The sequence below is a fragment of the Mustela nigripes genome, chromosome 6, assembly GCF_022355385.1.
Source record: "Mustela nigripes isolate SB6536 chromosome 6, MUSNIG.SB6536, whole genome shotgun sequence".
NCBI classification, from domain to species: Eukaryota; Metazoa; Chordata; class Mammalia; order Carnivora; family Mustelidae; genus Mustela; species Mustela nigripes.
In genome coordinates, this window is record NC_081562.1 from 102,750,702 (window position 1) to 102,757,704 (window position 7,003).

The window sequence follows — 7,003 nt, forward strand, 5'->3', positions numbered from 1 at the left end:
AAAGACTGAAGTGAGTTGGGCTGAAATGTACTGATGTTTACAGTACAGGTGATGAGAACCTGAGAGCAACAGACTTCCTAGATTGTGAAGGCGAATGATGCCTCATGAGATAGCTTGTGACTGGTACTCTCTCTAAGTTTTGGAACACAGAAGCCTTGAGGAGAGTGGTATGCAATAAAATATTAGAAACCTTAAGTCTGGGTTGCAAACTTTTTCTATAAAGGGCCAAACAGTAAATATTTCAGGCTTCATATGCTATATAGTTTCTCTTACAACTTCTTAGGTCTGTAGTGAAAAAGCAGACCTAGACCATATGTAAACAAACTGGCATGGGTATGTCTCAATAAAACTTTATTTACAGGGACACCTAGGCGGCTCAGTTGGTTGAGGGACCAACTTCTGGTTTTGGCTCAAGTCATGATCTCTCGGTGGTGAGATCGAGCCCGAGTCGGGCGCTGTGCTCAGTGCAGAGGCTGCGTCAGATTTTCTCTCCCCTTCCTGTTCACACACTCTCTCACTTTCTCTCTCTCAAAAAATAAATAAATAAAATATTAAAGCAAAAACAAAAACAAACAAACAAAAAAAACCTTTATTTACAAAAATAGCAGATGGTTAGAATTAGCCAGTAGGAGGTAGTTTGCTTAACTCCTGCACTGAGTGTTTTAATAGTCTGAGGATCTGTTTTTGAAAAATCTTGATACTTTTAGAGTAAAGACTAGAAGACAGAAAGGATGGAGAAGGAAAGGAAGAAAACGAAGAGGTAATGAATGGGTAATAACTGTCTTTGGAATAAAAACAACTTGGAGGGGTGCCTAGGTGGCTCGGTGGGTTAAGCCTCTGCCTTCGGCTCGGGTCATGATCTCAGGGTCCTGGGATCGAGCCCCACATCGGGCTCACTGCCCCGCAGGGAGCCTGGTTCCCCCTCTCTCTCTGGTGCCTCCCTGCCTACTTGTGATTTCTCTCTCTCTCTCTCTGTCAAATAAATAAATAAAATCTTTTAAAAAAATAAAAAATAAATAAAATTTAAGAAAAAACAACTTGGAGCATCTGGACTTACAGGTTGGGTACAAAGGAAGTACAATCCCAGTTTGAGTCATTTGTGGGTGAAATTTTGGACATCTTTAAGTGGGGGTTTGAGTACTTGCAAGGAAAGCAGTTGTGATGAAGTACTGAGGAGTAGAATCTGGGTTCTTTTCTTTCTTTTTTTTTTTTTTAAGATTTTTATTTATTTATTTGTAAGGGAGAGAGGAGCGAGAGTGAGCACAGGCAGACAGAGTGACAGGCAGAGGCAGAGGGAGAAGCAGGCTCCCTGCCAAGCAAGGAGCCCGATGTGGGACTCGATCCCAGGACGCTGGGATCATGACCTGAGCTGAAGGCAGCTGCTTAACCAACTGAGCCACCCAGGCGTCCCTAGAATCTGGTTCTAACATGAGAGAACTATCTCTCTGTATTACTTATCTATTTCTGTATAGCAAATTAACCCCAAACCTAGTGACTTAAAGATAAGTGTTTGTTATCTCTCATCGTTTCTATTGGTCGGGAAGTCAAAAATGGCTTGGCCAGCTGTTTTGGCTCATGGTTTTTCATAAAATAAAGACAGGTCAGTTAGAACTGCCATTATCTGAAGGCTTGACTGTAACTGAAGGATCTGCTTACTCACCGCCTGGTGAGTTGGTGTGGGCTGTTGGTGAGGGACCTCCGATCTCCACAGAGATATTTGAGTGTTCTCACAACATGGCGCTGGCTTCCTGCAGAGTAAGTAAACCAAGAGGCCAAGACAGAAGCTGCAGTATTTGTATGACCCAGGATCAGAAGTCGCACACCATCTCATCTACCATATGTCAGTGGTCACAATGACCAGCCCTGATTCAGTCTTGGGGAAGGCCAGTGCCGGGTGCAAATACCAGGAGGCAGGAATCAATGGGGTCCTACCTAAAGGCTGACCACCTGCCATCTAATAACAGAGAGAGGTAAAAGATATGTCTATGATTTCAGTCTAGGATCTGCATATTAAGATGGCTTGGGAATTTGTGTTAGTTAGAATGCATCTGGCTAGAGCAAGAGACCAAAGCAAAACACCCCACTTCAAGTTGCTTAAACATTAAGATTGATTTTAAGAAAGAATCTAGAGTCAGAAGTTTTCAGGGTTAGTCAATTCTGTAGCTCAACAACATCAGGTTCTTGTTCAACCTTTCTGCGGTTTTCTTGGCTTTTCCTTCATGGTCACAAGATGGTTGCCACAGCCCACATTACATGTTTACACAGTTGTATGTGAAAGCAGAAAGTAAGGAATATCTATTGGGTAGCCAGCTAGCCCTGCTCGCCACAGAAACTGGTATGACGCTCTGAACTGAGTAATATGCATAGTGTACTTGTAACTTCCCTAGAACCCCAGGCTCTCAGGGATGACTAAGTCCAGTTCCCATGTAGTGCTTGCATCCATTCTGTTGGATCTAGGGAACATTGTCATACACCAAAATTTCCCCTCACTGTGGTAAAATAGCTTGGCTGCCATAAATATGACAGAGGCTTCTGGTCAAAGTGCAGAATTGTAAGAAATGTCAAAAGTTGAGGCCAAGTTATTTGGGGGACAATCCCTGAGCCCCTCACTGGTAGTAGGAACTTTGGAAGCGCTAATGGAGTCTTTTATTAGGGACTGCCTTGGCATGCTCTGATCACCATGTAGATGGCTATCTTTCTTGCCCTTAAAATGAGTTTCAGAAGAGGCACATTCCCCTAAACAACTTTTGCTTGTAACAATAAAACCCAAAATTGAATAACTAAGACCCAGGGATAAAAGTCACCAGGAGAGGGGTGCCTGGGTGGTTTAGTGATTAAGCGTCTGCCTTCAGCTCAGGTCATGATCCCAGGGTCCTGGGATCAAGCCCCACATCAGGCTCCCTGTTTGCTGGGAAGCCTGTTTCTCCCTCTCTCACTCCTGCTTGTGTTCCCTCTCTCATTGTGTCCCTCTCTCTCTGCCAAATAAATAAATAAAATCCTAAAAAAAAAAAAAAAGAATCATATAATATGTAATCTTTTCTTATCTGGTTTCTTTCACATAGCATAATGTTTTTGAGGTTCTTCTATCTTATACCATGTATCAGTACTCTGTAACAGTTAATGCAAAAAGTATTCCATCTTGAGAGTATATGCATTTTATTTATGCATTCCCAGTCTAATGGACATTTGCTTGTTTCCATTTTGGGACAACTATGAATGATACTATTATTTATTCATGTATAAATCTTTGTATAGACCTATATTTTCATTTTTCTTTAACTTTTTGAGCATTTTTGCTCAAAACTATTTTTGGAGGCTGCATCATTTTACATTCCCACCAATAGTGTATGAAGGATCCGGTTTTTCCACAATCTTACAAACTCTGGTTTTTGTCTCTTTTTTATTGCAGTCATCCTGGTGGGTGAAAGGATATTTATTTATAGTTTTCATTTGCATTTCCCTCAGGCTAATTATTTTGAGCATCTTTTCATTTGTTTATTGTCTATTCATATATCTTCTTTGGTAATATGTCTATTAAAATATTTTGACCATTTTTTAGTTGGGTTACTTGCCTTCTTATAATTGAGTTGTAGGAGATCGTTATATATTCTGGATATAAGTTCTTTATCAGATACATGATTTGAAAATCAGATACATCAGATACATGATTTTCCCCAGTCTGTTCCTTCTTTGACTTTCTAAAATGACCATAAAATAAAGCACACTTTTAATTTTGATGAAGTCCAATTTGTCCATTCTAAAATTTTTTATTTATTTTATTTACTTTTTTGAAATGGATCAGTTATTTAATTCACAAACTCAACTTGTGAAAGAAAACACAGAGCGGAGGTAGCCCAGAAGCTATCAAAGAGCTTCGATTTTTGGCAGAATTTTAGAGTCCACACTTTCTGATCAACTTTGAGCTGCTCTGTAGTCCCACATTTCTCTTTCTCCATGTGGTAGGAGAAAGAGAACAAAACATCAGTAAGGTGTTTTGGGATTTTCACACAGTTGATATCAGTTTTGGTAGAGGTAACAATGACAGATTTCTGGAGTGTTCCACACAGGATAACTCAATTGAGGGCCAGAGGGCCAGCCACAAGTAGCAAGTCACTGCTCAGATGCGTCAGGAAAACCAGCATCTTGCCTCTGTGGTGCCCAGTGAGGACAGTGATAATGGTGCCAGGAGTGATCCTAGCTTGAAATTTTCTCACACGCTAACTGAAAGGGTTTTTTTGGTTGGTGTTATTGTTATTTTTGTTTTGTTTTGTTTTTAAGATTTTATGTATTTATTTGAAAGAGAGAGCACAGAGGGAGAGGGAGAAACAGACTCCTTGCTGAGGAGAGAGCCTAACATGGGACTCAATCCCAGGACCCTGAAATCATAACCTGAGCCAAAGGCAAGATGTTTAACCAACTGAGTCACCCAGGCAACCTGACTGAAAGGGTTTTGTTTGTTTGTTTGTTTGTTTTTTGTTTTGCCATGGATCAACAACATTTGAGGCACATTTTCAGTAGGATCATACCTAGGCATTTTGTGAAGTTTAACCACTCCGGGACCACCATTCTTGTCACCACCAGCTGGTTTTATGACAGTAGCAACAACCTTCTTCTTTTTCTTATCACCCATAGATTTTGTAACTGAATACTTCCTCTTGTACATGGCCTTTCTGGAATAGTTAGCTGACCAGGAATACTGGCCAATTCCTTTGACCAGGACAAGGTTTTGGCTACAATGGGACTTCCACCTCTTTGGCCTGGAGGTTACAGTTCTTAACCTTGCCACCAGCATCAGGCTTCCTCCTCCTCTTCTTCTTTTAAAATTTCTTTATTTATTTGAGAGAGCGGGGACGGTATAAGAAGAACGAGCATGAGACTCCTTAAGCAGACACACCGTTAATTATAAAGCCCACTGCAGGGTTCCATCCCACAACCCCGAGATCAGGACCTGAGCCAAAATCAGGAGTTGGTCATATAGCTGACTGAGCTACCCAGGTGCCCCCAGCATCACACTTTTTGGCTTCAAGTTTCTTCTCTTTAATATCCAGCTTCTCAGATTTTTCACCCACCATCTTTCAAGATAAGAAAGAGCCAATTTATCATTTTTTAAAAAGGTTTTATTTATCTATTTGACAGAGGGAGACACAGCAAGAGAGGGAACACAAGTAGGGGGAGTGAGAGAGGGAGAAGCAGGCTTCCCATCAAACAGGAAGTCCAATGAGGAGTTCGATCCCAGGACTCTGGGATCATGACCCAAACCAAAAGCAGACATTTAGCGACTGAGTCTCCCAGGCACCCCAATTTATCATTTTTAAAGTTAATTTTTATGTGTAGTGTGAGGTAAAGACTTAAATGCATGTTCCTAAAAATGGACATCCAGTTCTCTTCAGAACCATTTGTTGAAAATTTAGCTCTTTGCCCCATTGAATACCTTGGCAGTTTAGTCTAAAGTCAACTTACCATAAATGTGCAAGTTTATTTCTGGACTCTCAATTCTGTTCTATTGATCTTCTATCTTTATGCAAAGGTTCTATTGAAAACTTACTAAAAAGTTAGTTTTAATAATCAAGATGGTAAGTTTTAAAATCAAGAAGCCCTCCATTTTGTTCTTTCTCATAAAAATGGCTATTTGGGTTTTTTAATTCATTTTCATATAAATTTTAGAATTTTATTGCCCAATATACAAAAAAAAGGGGGAAATTTTTATTGATATTACATTGAATCTGTCTATAAATTTGGGGAAAATTGCCATTTTAATAATATTGAGTATTGTAATCCATGAACATGGACTGTCTGACCATTTATTTAGACCTTCTTAATTTCTTTTAGCAATTTTTAAATTGAAATTCAATTAGCCCAAATATAATACATCATTAGTTTTCTAATCTCCAGTGTACAGGTCTTAAACATCTTTAGGTAGATTTATTCCTTGGTATTAAATTCTTTTTGGTGTTATTATAAAAGAAATTATTTTCTTAATTTCATTTTCAAGTTGTTTATTGTTAGTACATAAAAATAAAATTGATTTTAGCATATTGGCATTATAACCAATGACTCTACTTAATTTACTCATTAGTTTTCATAGTTTTTTTGTTTGTTTGTTTTTGTTTGTTTGTTTGTTTGTTTGTTATTAGTTTCCATAGTTTGTTTTTGTTTGTTTGTTTCATGTTTTTGTTTGTTTGTTTGTTTTGTTTGTTTTACTTCTTGGAACTTTCTATCTATAATATAATATCATCTGCAAATAAAGACCATTTTACCTCTTCCTTTCCAATCTGGTTGCCTTTTACCTTTTCTTGCTTAATTGCACTGGTTAGAACCTCCATACAGTTTTGAATAGAAGTGAGAAAAGAAACAAGTTTGCCTTGTTCCTTAATTTAGGGAGAAAGCTTTCAGCCCTTACTATTAAATATAAGGTTAGCATAGATTTTTTCATAGATGTCCTTCATCAAGTTGAAGAAGTTCCACTTTATCCTTGACTTTCTGAGTTTTTATCAGAAAATTATATTTATTTTAACAAACTTTTATCTGCTTATGTTGAAATAATTATAATCCGTTTTTAGTTTTTTAAATGGTGAATTACACTAATTTTTGAGTGATAAACCAAGGTTGCATTCTTGGGATAAATTCCACACTGTCTTAGAGAGTTACAATTTTTCTGTATTTTTTTTTTATTATTCTTGTTCAATTTTATTTCTTTTTTTTTTTTTTTTTGGTGTTTCAAGATTCATTGTTTATGCACCACACCCAGTGCTCCATGCAATACGTGCCTTCCTTAATACCCACCACCAGGCTCACCTAACTACCCCACTCCCCTCCCAAACCCTCAGTTTGTTTCTCAGAGTCCACAGCCTCTCATGCTTCATCTCTACCTCTGATTTCCCCCAATTCATTTTTCCTTTCCTTCTCCTAATGTCCTCCATGTTATTCCTTATGCTCCACAAGTAAGTGAAACCAGATGATAAATTGAATCTCTCTGCTTGAATTATTTCACTCAGCATAACCA

At 38.4% G+C, this 7,003-nt stretch overlaps 1 pseudogene; it reads right to left on the reverse strand.

The window, feature by feature from the left end:
• Positions 1-3,819: 3,819 nt before the first annotated feature.
• Positions 3,820-5,072, reverse strand: LOC132020821 (large ribosomal subunit protein eL6-like; annotated as a pseudogene).
• Between the last annotated feature and the right edge of the window lie 1,931 nt (positions 5,073-7,003).